The following is a 17,318-nucleotide window of genomic DNA, read 5'->3' on the forward strand; positions in this document are numbered from 1 at the left end:
TATTGTCATCCCAGTAGTATTGTGAATGGTTTGGATGGCATATAAACATCATGGACCCGGGTGTAAGACCCGACCCGAGTTCATATGTGTGTGTAGGTATGCATTTTGTTTCTCTTGATCCCGCAGTCCTACTGATCGAATCCTGGCGACCCATGACTCTCGGATAGTATTTGCGGACATCTTTAAGTCTGGTCATGTAAACCCGACTCGGATCGAGCCGAAACCTATGTCATCTCTTTCGCATCGTCGTTGCCATTTCGATGACGCGTCTTGTGCGTCCATCCGATGTATATATCATAAGTTATGTGCATCTCATTTTATAACCCTTAATCATGATCACGTGGCCTACCTAGGGGTGGTGCACACAATTTTCTAGGTGGTCCCATCCCTTGGCACAACTTTCACACACACCACCCAAACACTACCCAAAACCCCATCTTCTACACCACCCATCCACCCAACACTACCCATCTCTACTCTAGCCTAGCAATATAGTTTATATCACCATAAGCTATGATGAGATTTCTAGAAAGACATTATGAAATTTCTCCTTCCAAGCCACCATCTCATGATGAGACTCCTACAACCTCTCTCTCTCTCTCTCTCTCTCTCTCTCTCTCTCTCTCATTTCTCCCTTCTCATTTCACTCTCCCTAGCAAGAGAGAGCTTGGACGTCCCCCACCAAGCCTCATATTCCAGCCACTTCTTCTCTTATTTCCTCCCCATCCATCCATTAAAAGCTCATCTCACCCATCAATCCCCCTTCCTTGAAGCTAGAGGAGTTTAGAAGATATAGATTTCATGGAGAATCTAAGGTGAGTGCTCCCCATTTCATGTACATTCATTCTTCATGGTGTAGATCCCTTCTTTTCTCTCATTTGGAATGTGTAGGACCCACCAATCAATGGTGGAGATCCTACATAACCTCCTAGATGTGGCCAATGGGCACATCTTGTGCATGCATGTCCATGCATGGGGATTTCCTTGATGGACCCCTTTCATGGTGGATTTCTTCTAATTCTTTAGGCATGATGGGTCATCTAAACCCTTGCGTCATGGTTGGGATGGGATCCCAACCATTGATCTTAAATCTAGATCATACATGATGAAATCCATATTGTACATTGTATATGTATAGTATATGTGGTTGTGATTGTGTTGGGAAAGGGTCAACGATGGCGGAGCCTTCCCCCGATGGCCGGATATCCTTCCTTTCCTCTCCCTTTTCTTGTATTTCTGATGATGTATGTGTGGTCCACTTAGTGGGCCCGAATTGTCCAGGAGAGCCCAACAAGGGTGAGACGCCCATACCCAACCTACACTATGGTGAGGGTGTCCCATTTGCCACCCTAAATGTTGCATGCAAGAGTGGAAAATTTTGGATTTGATCTGAAAAATTTTGGGGCCCACTAGGGTGGGCCATGGCACCAAACTTATGGGCTAATCCTTTCCTTAAATGGCTTCTACATTTATTTCAATTCAAGAATGTATTGTTGTCCAGATTTTTGGTACAGATTTCTGTTGGTTTTGGGCCTGAAATTAAGACTGATTGGGGGAATTTTCATACCCATTAAATATACTTTTCTGAAAGGTGGGGATCTCACCTTGATGTCCCCCAAATTTCAGCCTCATCCGACCTTGATTGAGGTCCCAAAGGTGTGGCCCAAGTGAGGTGGTTAGTCTGTAATTTCTGCACTATTCCAGCAACATATCAATGTGGAATTCCTTAAATATAAAATAATTTTTCCACTGGTGGGCTACATTCATGGACCCCACTTTGTAGTACACATTGAGGGGTCACAAAAACATTTTTCTCCAATTTTTAGAGGCCTTTAATCTACACCAATGGGAGCTCAGATCAGGTTTTGTCTGAAATTTGCACTAAATAGATTTTGGGGACAATTAGTGTGCTTTAATTTAAATAAAATACTTCTCCTATTCTAAAATTTTCAAAATTTTGTAGAGAGGTGGCCCACCCATGATAGGACCCACCTACCAATTTTTGGGGCCAACGAACGCTTGTCCACACCGTGGTAAGGGCTAGACCGGCTCACCAAGCTGGGATGTCCAGCCCTGGCTGGGCTGTCCACCCTCTTTGTGGGCCCACCTTGATGTATTTTTTATCCCCACCATCTATCCATTTGTGGTCCATGTGGGACATGACCATCTCCCTCAGTGACATCCATTTTTAGGACTCATTTGGTTATGTCTTTGGGCTAATTGCCTAGGCCCATAGGACGTTCCACCTTGGGACGCCCAGGCCCATTGAACTATTGCTGGACTTCCAGTCCAGCAGCATGGTCCACCTGATATGTGTGTGATCCATTACGCTCATTTGGTGGGACCCACAGGGACATATGTGGGCCACCAATGAACATAAACTTAATTTATCTTATTATTGCTAGACTCCAGCAAGCCCATAAATGGGTGGGCTGAAAATTCCAACAATAGGCCCATATTGGCTGCCCCTAATGGTATGATTTGGGGCAGCATGGCCCACTAGATTTAAGGATGAATTATGCACATAAGTTTACCATTTTTCTGAGGTGCAATTAGGCTTCATTTGTACACACTAGGAGGCCCACCTTAATTGGATTTTATTTTGGATCTATGTTCATAGTTTTGGTTGGACTTTGTAGGCCCATTTATCTTGGAATCTTCTAGTTAGGTCCCTTGACCTTTGGGCCTGTATCTCACTACTTATTGTGATGGGTTTGTGGGCCATAATATGCAAGTAGTTGGGCCCTTGGTTGCCCACCAAAATAACCTTGTACTTGGGCCAAGTTGTGAGACCCAACTCACTTGGATAAAGCATAGAAATTGCCCACATAGTTGGATTACCGGGCTGCCCACTAGGCCCACCACAATATGTGGGTTTACGACCTTTATGGTTGGGCCCAAACCTTGCTTAAGGGCCCGCTATATTGCCTATTATTGGGCTTGGTGTATAGCCCACTATGCCATGGATTGCTTAGGCCTTGGGCCTTGTTTCATATTCGAGTAGTAGCGAGCTACCTTTTAGGACCTAGTTGAGGCTGGATGTCCTCCTTGGTAGCCCTAAAGTAGACCCATGGGTTGCTACGGGTGGTTAAAGGCCCACCATAGACCCTTATTAGGACTGTTTATCCTTCTAGGCTCATTCCTTAATCTTGTGGGCTATTCCAATCTATTGGGCCCCCACTTGAGGATGTCTCCTTAGAGGATCTATCTAAGTGTCTAGACTTGATTTCCTCCTTGGGAAGGAGGAGTATGTTCTAAGTCATCATCGCCGTATGGCGCACCCCCATGACCCATATGCATCATGGTGTGTTTGGATTGCATTTGTGTGTAGTTATTGGGTAGATATGATAGAGGGATAGAGTTCCCCTCTTGTGCTCATTGAGCGCTTGGAGCTAGTGCATGATTGGTATGCATGACTCATGCATCTGGCATCGCATCTCATAAGTATGATCGCCCTTGCTTCACCAAGGTCTTGCCTCCACAGATACAGCGTGGATGGCCGTATGTGGACATCGAAAATATTCTTCTTGAGCATATAGGGTGCATAGGATGCCCTTGAGTGAAAACCCCAAAACTTTCATGGTACCAAGGATCTGCCACAGCGTTGTGACCGAGTGGAAACCATGAGCGCACGAGAGCCTTACACCGTTAGCCCACAACTCCCACTGTCGTGTAGTCGGCTGGGTTGGGGTGTGGCCTTACCCACCTGTGAGAGGGGGCAATAGTTAGGCTGAGTTTGACCAGCTCGTGAATGGGTCCGCTACCGTCAAGCCTTGTTGGTGATTGGCTGACCAGGGTAGGTGGTGAGGTCTCTTACGCTCATTTGACTGTCACGTCTGGAGAGCGGCAGTCATCTAGCAGTGTACTTGACCTTGGTGATTTCCTTATGATAGAAATGTACTTGATATGTGGACCGGTTATGAGCATTGGCATTACTTCACACTGCATTGGTATCGGCTGTATGAGCCTTATTGCATTGCATAGCCTTAGTATGGCTTCCCGCATTCATGGCTTAGCCTTGGTAAGGCTATTGATATTGGCATTGATCTTATTTCCCTTCTACATCCCCTATTATTCTTTTGTGCACCATTGTCACACACTTTCACCACCCTCTAAGCTTTCTAGAAGCTTATGCATGATTGATGCGTGCAGAAGATCCTAGGTCGGCGTCTTAGCAGCGGAGCTTGGTTAGGAGTTGAGCCGAGGACCCCAGTGTTGCAGATCTTCTTCCTTCTTCTTCTGTCATCAGATGTATTTCCTTTTAACATTATATCTAAAGTTCAAACTTATAGTGGATTTTGCTGTGTATTCCTTTGTTATTTCTGAAATTTACTTGCTGTGATCTTTGGTATGCTCTTGTTGGAATAGATATATGAACTATGAAAATCCTCCTTATAGGATCCAAGGATCAGAACCTACTTCACGAGCCGAGAATGGGGTACTACGGAGGCTGTTGCGGCCAAAACTGGCTATCGGGTTCCTTGTGAGTCCAGTTACCGAGTCTTGGGCGTGACACCGGGAATGTTTCAACCGTTGTCATTTCTCTCCCCGCTTTTTCACGTCGTGGCCCACTTGAGATTTGGATCTAATTCACTTTTGGTCACATGTCTTAAAATGAATTAGTAGGCAATCCACATTTCTAAAAAAAAAATGTGTCAGGTTGGTGTTGTTGGGCTTTAAAACCTTTTAATGGGTGGGAAAGCAATATTAAAATGAATCAAATACACAATAAAGAACGAAAAAGAACAAGCAAACATAAAGAACATAGATATTTTATGTAGAAAACCCTTGTGAGGAAAAAACATGGCACAAAGTGATGAACAATTCACTGTAATAGAAAGAATTACAAGAGATAACAACTTGTAGATGGAAACCCTATATCCCCTTTAAAACCCTCTCTGGCTCTCAAATTTTATTCGTCTTCACCTTAATGCATATTACAAAGAGTAGTTATACACCATGTACTCAATTAGAAATAAAACCCGCACTTCACAAACTTGTGCACACTGTCGATCGGATCGTCGATCAAATCGACAAGACTCGATAAACCATCGAACAAATCAACACTTCTATCCATTGAATCGATACTTCTGTCTATCGAATCACTAATGTCCAAAAACGTTTAGTGAGTAATCTGAAATTTTCAGAAATATTTCAATCGAATCGTAATCCTGTCAATTAAATCGAAAATGATGTTCTAGCATTATGATTGAAGGCATTAATCAATAATCTCCACCGTGGCTTCAACTTCTATCTCCACTGCTCAAAGTCGTTATCACCATCTCAAATTTTCGATAATAACATCTTCATCATTACTTCTCGTGCACACTCTGTTTTCATCTCTTCTTTATCATGCCCAGAGAAGTCAAGCAAAACTTGAACTTTTCTGTAGGAACTACATTCGTAAGCATATCCACCAGATTCTTGCTGATGTGAATCCTCTCAAGAGTAACACCACCTTCCTTTAGTATCTGCTAGAAAAAATGATGACGAACATCGACATGTTTAGTCGGAGAATGATACATTGATTTCATTGCCAAATTAATAATGTTATCGCTGTCATAATGCACAGGCACGACTTCTTATTGAAGCCTCAACTCATTCATCATGTCTTTTAACTAGATAATTTTTTTGAATACTTCTATCACTGTTATACACTCAGTTTCGATTGTGGAAAGAGCAACCATGTACTGAAGCTTCGACGTCCAACTGATAGCTCCACCTACCAACATAAATGAGTAACTGAAAGTTAACCTTTTATTGTTCACATTCCATGCATAAGCCATATCCACATGACCTATAAGTTTCTCCTTAAAATTTATAAATGTCAAGACATAATCTGTTGTCCATTGTATGTAATGAAGTAACCATTTTACTACTTTTCAATATTGATTACCGGAGTTTGACATGTATCTGCTTATAACACAACCGCATGTGAAAATTCCAGTCTAATATATAAACATAACATACATAAGATTGTCGACCGCGCTCGAATAGAGCACACAAGACATATTCCACTTTTTTATTTGATATAGGACATTACTTTGAAGAAATCTGAAAGTAAGTAGCGTGTGTGCTAATCGATTTTGCCTTTTCCAATCTAAACTTGACCAACACTTTCTCAAGATACTCATCCTGAGACAACCATAAGCTGCTCATTTCCCTGTCTATCTGTATATCAATGCAAATAATCTTCTTTGCAGTCCTTAAATTTTTCATCTTAAATGTCCTGGATAATTGAACCTTCAATATGTTGATTTTCAGACATGTTATAGCCAACAATAAGCATATCATTAACATACAATGCCAAAATAATAAATTCACCATCACTTAATAATCTAAAATAGACTCAATGATCAAACTGTCTACTCAAAATGAAAGAATCAAATTCCTTATACAATTACCTAGGCGAATATTTCAAGCCGTACAACAACATCCATAACATACAAACCATATTGTCATTTCCTTACATCTCGAACCCTTCAAGATGCTTTATGTATATTTGCTCTTATAGTTCCCCATGTAAAAATATAATCTTCATGTTTAACTGTTATAATTTTATATTGTATTAGGTAAGCAGAGCCAATACAAATATGATAGATACTTGCTTTACTACTAACGTGAATATCTCACCGAAGTCCATACCCTCCTTTTAAGCATAACCCTTCGATATCAATTTAACCTTGTACCTATCCAGTTTTTTCCAGTAAATTCACTTGCACCCAAACGCTTTCCTCTCAACGGACAACTCCACCAACTCCCACGTTTCATTTTTGTACAGAGATTTCATCTCATTATGCATCGCTACCATCAACTTATATGTATCTATATATTTTAAAGCTTATTAAAAAGTATACGGATCTCTCATCTGTAATGAGAGAAAATGCAACATTTGAATTTTCCTGTATCTCAGAATTTTCACATTCTACATTGTCTGTTTTCATCCATTGTCTTCCACATCTTGAAAGTGACAAAAATATCAGATTTATGCTTCATAAAGGAAACACAAACTTTTATAGAAAAATCAACAATGAATGTAACAAAGAATGACGATCGTCCTCTGGAAACAATGGGCGACGGCCCCCACACATCCGAATGTACACAATCCAACTGACCTTTACTAACATATTTCTCATTTTTAAAGCTTAATCTTGATTGTTTCTCATATATGCAGTGCTCACATATATTTAAATTAAAACTTTTAAAATGAGGAATTAAACAACGATCTAGAAGTACCTTCATACTGCGCTCACTTATGTGGCTTAGGCGCACATGCAACAAATATACCGACGTGGATGTTCACACCCCAAGTATAGGGTTGTGATGTAGTAATAATCTCGATAAGACCAAGGTCGAATCCACGGGGACTGAACCTTGTACGTAATTTGAGAGTAACTTGAACTAGAACTAGGTGAAGATGTCATCTAAATCAGGTAAATTTTAAAAAATAATTGTGAAATCTTAAACTAAAACTTGTAAAATTCAAGGGTGGAAAACTAGGGTGTCAAGGATCTACTTGTAGAGACTAGGGAGATCTATGCTTGATTCAAGAACACAACTGGATTTAGAGTCTCATCTTCATCTAGTCGAAGGATATAACCATAAAAATTAAATCTGAACTTCTTTTGATCCAGCTTTCAAGAGATGAGAGGTATGAGGATTAGAATTGATTCCATTACAAAACCATGCCCATGAGACAAAGCAAACAACAGAATTTAACCAATCCACAACTAATCAGAGAGAGTTATGAACGTTAGGATGGGTTCCATCACCCGACCATGCCTAAGGGACGATGGTGAACAACAGGGGTTCCTAAGTTCATAACCTCAATACATGCATGGAAAATACCAGAAGATATCACAGATCCATTGTAATTTGAGTCACAGCAAACCATTAAAGACTAAAGGCATTCCATATAATAAAATAGAATTCACTTTAAACAAGAATCAAAGGCATAAAGAAAAATCTCCCATCTCATTGCAAGCTTCACCTCTTAGCCCTAGCTAAGAGGCTTAGCCAGACATGCTTAGGCTAAGAGAAAAAAAAACATAATCAGAAGAAAAGAAAGAAAGAAAATAAAGAAGAAGAAAGGAACTCCACACCCTCTCTCTCTTTCTACGTTTTCACCCTTTCTTCACGTCCATGATGATTCTCCCCTTCTCCTTCTCTCTCCCTTTTATAAAGGCAGCAGGGATGGTGGATAAGTCGGTCGGTGGCTGTTTTCGTAGCCAGCTGCGTGCATAAGTCGGCAAAAAGCTTTCTACATAACCTATTTATGCAACCAAGAAGACGCATGGAAAACTTTCACTTCCCTCACTTCTTTTTCAAAGAAACAACATCGATTGTGACGTTTTTGGATGGTCTACACGATGGACGGTTCAGATCGGCAATCCGATCACAGGTGATGAGCCACAACCGCCCAAAAAATCCAATTTTCTTGTACGTGCGTAATCCATACGCACCTTGCCGTCGTGTTCAGTGGGCCTCACAGTGATGTTTTCGGATGAATCTACCCCATTAATTAGATTGCTGGCGAAAAACCAGTTTGGGCGGAGTGGTTTTTATCGGGTTTTGATGCGGTCCACTATATCAAATCAACTCGCCATCCATCCTACAATTTCTGATGATCCACGTGTGTACGTGTGCATGGACCAAAAGACCACCATGTTTAGGGTCTTTCCCCCACCCTGGAGTGAATAGACGGATCTGATTACCAAAATGTGAGATTTGTGGGGCCCACTAGCCAAAATCGACGGATCAACGCCCGTCCTCTGATTCCTCTGCGCGAGAGGGACGGGTCAACCGTCTGTTGACCAGATCTGGTGTCCGGTGCGCGTCCAGTGCACATGTACCCTATGTACACGTAGTGCACATGTGGGATCTATCATGATGTTCGTGAGAAATCTGTTTCGACCATCCGTTCTGTCACCCTATTTAAGGAGATGAGACTAAATTTTAAGTATATCCAGATATCAGGTGGGCCCTAGATTGATGATTTATGGGCTGATCTGTCCATTGGGCCACTTCTACAAGGATCCAATGTCTGAAATTTGATGTGTACGGTTAATTTATGGTCCTCAAGCCAAATATATAGTTTCGAGCCGAACGAATGGTGGGAACCCTATGATCTCGCATTCTGGACGATTTTTAGGCCTCTTTAGCGTGAATGGCTTGATTTTCTCGGATCTGTAGCATGTAACTTCTTCGATCTCAATCCCCTGGGGTCCGTCCCTTGCCTTGGTGATTTCTGAATGTTAAATCCATGCTTTTAGTACCCTTTTTCAGTCCAGGTTCCTAAATTTACCTTGCAACACAAGCTTGATTAAAATATACCGTTAAACAGTATCATGTTCATAAAATCAGATAATAATTGGGGGTCTAATATGCAATATTTGACCCTCAACAGTGGATTCCACTACAGACACCATAACTCCATCCAAGATAGTTTTTCCGATCAACCTGTAAAAATTTATGCTCCGTTGTACCTTCATAACAATGAGTGCCCCTCATAAAACCTTCATAACACAACCACTCTTTCCTTCATCAAATTTCGCTGAAATGGTTTCCTTCAACGAATCATTTGATTTCTCATCCTTTTGAATATTGGAATTTTGACAATCCTTCTTTATATGTCAAATTAATCTTTCAAAAATTTCAACACTTTAACTTGTCTTTGCCCTTCGACTTACATCTAGATCATGACTTTCCCTTCTCTCGTTGAGACGATCTTCCTCGATAAAACAATGCATCTGTAGAAGCACCTTCGTATTCGTTCTTCCTTCTCAACTACTTTGATTGAAGAGCTGAGATAACGGTATCAACATCTAAGGTATCCCTACCATAACATAAAGTATCAACTAGATATTTGTAAGACTTCGGGAGAGGCATCAACAAAATTAGAGTTATGTATTCATCATCGATCTCCACCTCCATGCTTGTCAACTTGTAAATCAGTTTCTTAAATGCATTAATGTGCTCAGATAGATCTGACCCTTCCGCCATCAGTGTATAGAACTGTCTCTTTAGATAAAGACGATTGATAAGCGACTTTGTCATATAGATGCTTCCTAACTTCGCCCATAAGCCTGCAATAGTCTCTCATCAATGACATTATAAAGCACTTCATCGCCAAGCACAACTAAATTATGTTAATTGCCTTTTGATCAAGTTCATTCCAATCTTTTTATTTCATACATTCCAGACGATACATTTTTTCAAGGAGTGCACGTTGTAGCCCCTGCTGAACTAGAATGATTTTCATCTTCAACCTCCATAATTTAAAGTTATTTTTTTCCTGTGAATTTCTCCATCTCAAACTTCACATTCAATCCCCTTGATGCCATATTTATAGATTCAATATGATAACCCAACATACGCTTTGATACCACTTGTTGGGCACTGAAACCCTTTAATGGGTGTGGCAGCAACGTCAAAATGAATCAAACATATAATAGAGAATTAAAAAAAAAAAATAAGAAAACATAAAGCTTTTACATGGAAAATCCTTGCAAGAAAAAACCACGGCACAGAGCAATGAACAATCGACTGTATCAGAAGAATTACAACATATGGAATAACTTACAGATGAAAACCATAGATCCCCTTCAAAATCCTCTTCAGCTCTCAAGCTCTATTTGTCTTCACCTTAATTGTGTATTACAAAGAGTATTTATACAGCCTATACCTGATTAGAAATAAAACCCATGCTTATGCAAAATTGCAGACACTATCAATCGGATTATCTATCAAATCGACGGGACTCGACAAACCATCAATCAAATTGACACCGTTTTCGATCAATAGGAGAATGTTGCCAAAGGAAAGTAGGGGCATGTTACGTCAATTCCCACATGCTAGGTTCAAACTTTATGGAACACACTGATGTGATGCGTATGCGCCATGCAATCCAAACCATAAATTATATATGCCTTGTTATGTCAGTTCCCACAGTGATGCAATGCGAATGTGCTATATATGCAATTCAAACCATATATTGGATATGCCTTACATGTTAAGTTCCAGCCAAACAAAAAATGAAAAAAGCTAATCCAACAATCAAATGAACCAAGTGAGCCATATCAGTAAACAGAAAATAATAGGGAGAGGACACCCACGTACAATTTTTTAAGTTGTGTGATTCTTGCCCAAAGTGCTGTATATGCCATGCAATCCATTCATCAAACGAATTCCACCAGGACGAAGGGGGCAATCAAATTTCAGTCGATCCAATAACTCAAGTGGACCATACTACGTGATTTTAGAGGTTTTAGGCGTAATTTTAAATGGTACCCTGTGTTGTGGCCACATAGGAGATAGAGCAGTTTGGATTCCACATCCATATCACAGTGGGTCCTACAAAAGCTTGAATCATAGTGAATGTTGACTGTTTCATGGTGCAGTGGTAGACTGATTCGTTTCAACATTGAGATCATGGGTTTGAGTAAGTTTGTGGTGTGAGTTTAGGTGTGTTTGAGAGTTTGTATAAAAAAATTTCAAAAAAAAAAAAAAAACCTAAATATATATGGGGCTTGATTTTCAGGCCAATGAGATCCACCGGGATGGAACAATCCCATAATTTGATTGAGGTCCAGCCTGGCCAAGGCGTTTGGTGCACCCATGGTGAGTGGGATTAAAAAATAAAAATATAAAGGATAAAAATATAAAAGCGTGGACGGCAGGATTCGAACCTGCGCGGGCAAAGCCCACATGATTTCTAGTCATGCCCGATAACCACTCCGGCACGTCCACCTGATTCTCTTGTGATTGGGAAATTTTATATTCATACAAATATTACCATTCGGTTCATCGACTACAAGCGTGGCTGGGCCGGGTAGTCCGCCCAACCTAATGAAGCCCGTGCTTCGGTCTTGCGTCTCGCATGCATGGTCCGTATCATTTTTCAGGTCAAGCTTGGGCTCAAGCCATTTTAGCATGGCCCAATCCAGCTTTACATGTTTCTGTTACATTTCAAAAATAAGCCATTCTAATCCTCTGTGTGACAATCCATTCATCACAAATTTAGCCCATTTGTTTCCTTCCTCTAAACGTCTATTTCTTTGTACATAAATGGCCCACTTGATCAATGGAGAGATTGGAAAATTTTGAATTGGAAAATCAATTTTGAAGCATTGGGTCTGCCCAAGCCAACCAACCTTTTCAGGCTCAGGTTTAGGACTACTGTGTGAGGCCAATGTGGACTTGGGCTAGGCTTGGGCCTTCCGTCTCAAGTGCGAGTCGTGCTCAAATCTATCCTAGCCCAGCCCAAAAAGGCCCATTGCAAAAGCTGCTTCTTTTTTTTTTCCATTTTATCAAAAATTTACAATTTTATTTTATTTTTTTATTTTTTATTTTTTATAGAAGTAAATAATTTGAAATTAGAACTAATCAGTAAACCGGTCCGCATTGGACCACACCCATAAAATCAATGGACAACCAACAATCTGACTTAGCATACAAACATGGCCTACCTAGCTAGCTGACTGGTTGATTTTTATTCTAGGTGACATCATAATGGGGCCCACCTTTTACATGATATGGATGTCCTGCACACTTGGCATGACAAGAATGGACAGGATCAAACCCCAATTTGTCATGTGAGTGTGTGGACAATGACCAGAATCTGTATGAAGATCATGGTTGGCTGGAATACTCAATTTAAGTGGCATGTTTGGCAAGATCAAGGGTTGAAATTTTTACTCCTTTTTCTTTTGTTTTGGCTCTTCCAATATTAATAATGCAAAAGGAATTTCCTAACAGGCAAATATTCCTTCCATTTCACTATGATCCACCACACATTTACGCTTGCTGATGGGTGGTTTGGATCGCCCACACATTTGTGCTTGCTGATGGATGGTTTGGATCGTGCACGCATTTGTGCTCGCTGATGGATGGTTTAGATCGCCCACACTTTTGTGCTCGCTGATGGATGGTTTAGATCGCCCACAAATTTGTGCTCGAGTGCACCCAATAGAGCATGCATTGCATGTGCAGGGCAGATGCATGCACCCATACAATCAAATACACTCATCCAATATATATAGTGACCAGTATCTTGAAAAAAATAATTTGCTAAAACAAAAATAACAATTATATGTTACTAAGTAATTATACATTTTAAATACATAATTATATAATGAATTAGCCAAAATTACGATCTTGTTTGGTAGTAGATCCCCTAAAAGTAATGAGTTCATCTCATTTTAATAAACTAAATTGTATTGGAGATTTTGATCTTTAATATATAACATGAGTTCAAGTTAATAATTATTATGTATTAAAGATCAAGATCCCTAATGCATAGTTACTATTATCATAAATGAGATCAACTTATTTTAGGCATCTAACAAAATTAGTATTGCGTTGATATCAAGGTATTATGTAATAAAATTAATAAAAATGAAAATTTACGATTATTTTGAAAATATCACAATATTGTTATAATAGTTTATAAAGGTGGATTTATTTTCAAAAAAAATAAGAATAAAAAACGAAATGAATTTTCAAGAAGATCTCTTATTCAAGGTAGTTTATTTATTTGTGTTCATTAAAAGATAGTGAAGAATTTTGAAGCATGGTATGAAACCGCACCCACCATGATGTTTACACCGCTGAAAAATCCGGCTGATCCAATTACTGGATGAGCGAGACCTACCTACATATGTAAATTTAATTGTTATCAAGTAATGAATTTAGATGCTTTTTCTACTGAAAGTATGAAAATATCCTTGTCTATTTTTATTTTTTTCCCTTCAAAAGGTGGTGAAGTTGGGAATTGAGGTGACCACCTTCTAGGTGTATAACATTCAATCCATCTAACACATGAATGTTGGGATATGGACTTTTGGAAAATTATTTAAATTATATAAAATTAAAATAAGAAAGTTAGAAAACTTATCAATTTTAAAAAGTTAAGGCATGACGCGAGTCACTCGGCTCGAAATCGAATTTGCTCTCCTTGGACAGTGTCCCAAGTGCAACAGGTTTCCAGAGCAATTGACCTCCAAGATACAATAACTATAACCCGGTCCCAACGATGCATTCACTATACACGGGCTCGAATCACTTGTAATCTTAACCCGAACTAAAAAATACTTAAATCATACTTTTAACGTAAAATGAACTTTTTATTACTTATAAAAAACAGATAAGAGAAAGTCTATTTATAAACTTTGTGAAGACACTATTTCAAAAAGAGTTATGACTATTGAATTTAAACCCACAACTTTTCAAAACAAAATATGGGGGTACAACCTTTTAAACTTATGTGAAAAGACACATCCGTAGGGCATGTGCTCACCTAAGTTAGGAATGGAAAATTTTGAAACACTAAATTATTTTAAAAGAAATTAAAATGTAGTGAAGTTAGGAATTGAGGTGACCACCTTTTAAGTGTATAACATCCAATCCATCTAACACATGAAACCCTCCATGACATTCACACCTTAAAAAAGCTAGCGGATCGAATCACTACATGTGCTATACATGAGTTTAGAGTGGTGTGTGCTAGTTCTTATGGTTTGACCGGCATTATCATTTGGTTGGCCAAAGTTTTGGTCCTATAATCACTGCATGGTGCAACGGCTCAATGGGTCCGATGTTAGACATATACCTTGTGGGCCCATAATTATAGATTTACCACTTTCTAAAGGAAATAAATAAATAAACATGAAGGTAGTAGGGTATTCTCTCCACAATAACCATTGCCCAATTAGTTGATCAGCACCCAATTTCAAACGGAGTTCAAGTGCTTTAGAATATTTTTCCTTTACTGAATACTTAACCACAACAGGCACTACACATTGGACTCTTTACGGTTATACCTCCAATAAAATAGGGTAGTTGAAAGGAAAAACCTCCTCTTCTTATAACTGCTAGATCTCTCTAACATACATGAATGTCCCAAAATAGTCCTGGAGTTATGCCGTTTTAACAGTCTACCACCTTATAAATAGATAATCATCTTCAATTCTTAACAATCATACTTCATTCTTGATCTTATTTTCCTGATTGAACTCCTTTTCCTTTGCTTGCTAGTACATTTAGGTGGTTAGCTTTTGTTCATAAGTCTAGTCAACAACTTTATAAACTTGTTTTTCAGGTTATAAAATGCATTTTTCTTAGATACTCTCGAACACGAAAAGGATATCGAAGCTTTGATCCTACTATTAAACATCTTTACATTAATATCGATATCACATTTTTTTGAAGAAACTTCGTATTTCAATGCCCCTCCTAGTGAGGGGGACTGTAGACCCATGGGAAGCACTCCTCAAACCCACGTTACTGACATGAACTTTATTATAGATGACCGACAACTAAAATCAAGCCTTCCACCTGTTGGAAGACCAAACCAAAACGGTGCAATCTCAAAGACAGTAAATGCTAAAAGAAGATTCTAGCAACTAGCGTTCTCCTCCATGCAACCGTTCAGTATCTCTATGCGACTGTTCGGTTCCTGATGCAAGCTATTTAATATTTTATTTTGGTTTTTGTTACTGTAGTAAATACTATGCCCCCGTAGTGTATTTTAAATGAGCATTTGTGTCTTTTCACATTGGTGGGAAAAGTCTATATAAGGGAGCTCTTGTATTCGTTTGGAACCAACTCAGTGAGCTTGTAAGCCACAGTAAAATAGCAAAGTTTCTTCTTCTTTCACGTGTCTAATGAGTTAGATTCTTGGGCTTTGTAAAGCCAAGTAAAGTTCTAGCTAGTACAGCCATTAAACTGGTATCAGAGCGTCAGAAACATGACACCACAGGAGGCATGGAGTGGCTACAAACCGAGCATGGCGCACCTACGGATCTTTGGGTGTTTTACCTATGCTCAAGTTCCAAAAGCAAGAAGAAGGAAGCTTGATGATCATGGCAAAAAATGTATCTTCATCGGCTACAGTGAAGGATCTAAAGCCTACAAGCTCTATAATCTACTAACTAATAAAGTAGTGGTGAGTAGAGATGTTGTCTTTAGTAAAGAAGAAGCTTGGAAATGGAATGATGAAGAATCGACTAAAGATATTCTAGTCGAAATATAAGAACATGAAGAAAGGCATGACCGTCAAGAGCAAACGCCCGCAACACCTTCTTCAGCCGCATCATCAATTCACAGAAGTCCAGGAGTACATTCCATCACTCCTAAAAGCACTCCATCAAGGCAAAATTCAGTCAGCTTGTCCTCACCCATGGCACCTATAAAAATGAAAAGCTGAAGCGACATCTATGAGCAAACTGAAGAGGTCAATCTTTTCTGCCTGTATGCAGATCATGAGCCTCTGACGTTTCAGGAAGCCATAAAAGAAGAATGTTGGAGAATCGCCATGAAAGAAGAAATTCATGTCATTGAGAAAAATGACACATGAAAGCTGACTACTCTTCCTAATGGCCAGAAAACTATTGGCGTCAAATGGGTGTACAAGATGAAGAGAAATGTTGATGGTGAGATCGAGCGCTACAAGGCAAGGCTCGTAGCAAAGGGATACAAACAAAAGTACAGGGTGGACTATGAAGAAGTCTTCGCTCCTGTTGCTCGCTTTGACACTGTGAGGATGATTATCTCCCTTGCAACCCATCACAGTTGGATGATCTACCAACTGGATGTGAAATCTGCATTCCTGAATGGAATTCTGGAAAAAGAGGTCTATGTTGACCAACTTAAAGGCTTTGTTATGCAAGGGGAGGAACACAAGGTGTATCGACTGAAGAAAGCCCTCTATGGGTTAAAGTAAACTCCACGTGCTTGGAATGCACGCATCGACAACTATCTTCAAGAGAATGGCTTCGCCCAATGTCCATATGAGCATGCAGTTTACATCAAGAGGAACACTCATGGCGATATGCTTATAGCATGCTTGTATGTTGATGATTTACTATTTACAGGAAACAGTCGACCGATGTTCGATGAATTCAAGAATGCCATGTTTAAGGAGTTCGAGATGACCGACGGAGGTCTCATGTCTTTTTTTCTGGGCATTGAAGTGAAGCAACAATATGGTGGCATCTATATATCTCAAAAGAAATATGCCAAGGAATTGCTTGAAAAATTCAAGATTGTCAATTGCAATGCCGTAAGCACGCCTGTAGCAACGGGCTTAAAACTGACAAAAAGGACGAAGAAGGAAGAAGCATTGACTCGACTATGTTCAAGAGTCTGATTGGAAGCCTAAGGTACCTCACAATCACAAGGCAGGATATCGTCTACAGTGTTGGACTCATAAGTAGGTACATGGAAGCACCAAAAGAATCACACTGGCTAGCCGCAAAAAGAATCCTCAGGTACATCAAAGGAACAATGGAATTCGGTCTTTTCTATCCATACAATGATGA

General features: G+C 39.6%; 1 protein-coding gene and 1 non-coding gene across 2 annotated transcripts in view; one reads left to right on the forward strand and one right to left on the reverse strand.

Annotated features, from left to right (window-relative positions):
• The window catches only part of LOC131236923 (protein DJ-1 homolog D), a 69,728-nt gene that overhangs the window by 30,377 nt on the left and 22,033 nt on the right, over positions 1–17,318 (forward strand). The window lies entirely within an intron of this gene.
• Positions 11,667–11,748, reverse strand: TRNAS-AGA (transfer RNA serine (anticodon AGA)). The gene has a single exon. It is a non-coding gene; the product is annotated as a tRNA-Ser (tRNA).

The sequence above is a fragment of the Magnolia sinica genome, chromosome 2 (genome assembly GCF_029962835.1).
Source record: "Magnolia sinica isolate HGM2019 chromosome 2, MsV1, whole genome shotgun sequence".
Taxonomy (NCBI): Eukaryota; Viridiplantae; Streptophyta; class Magnoliopsida; order Magnoliales; family Magnoliaceae; genus Magnolia; species Magnolia sinica.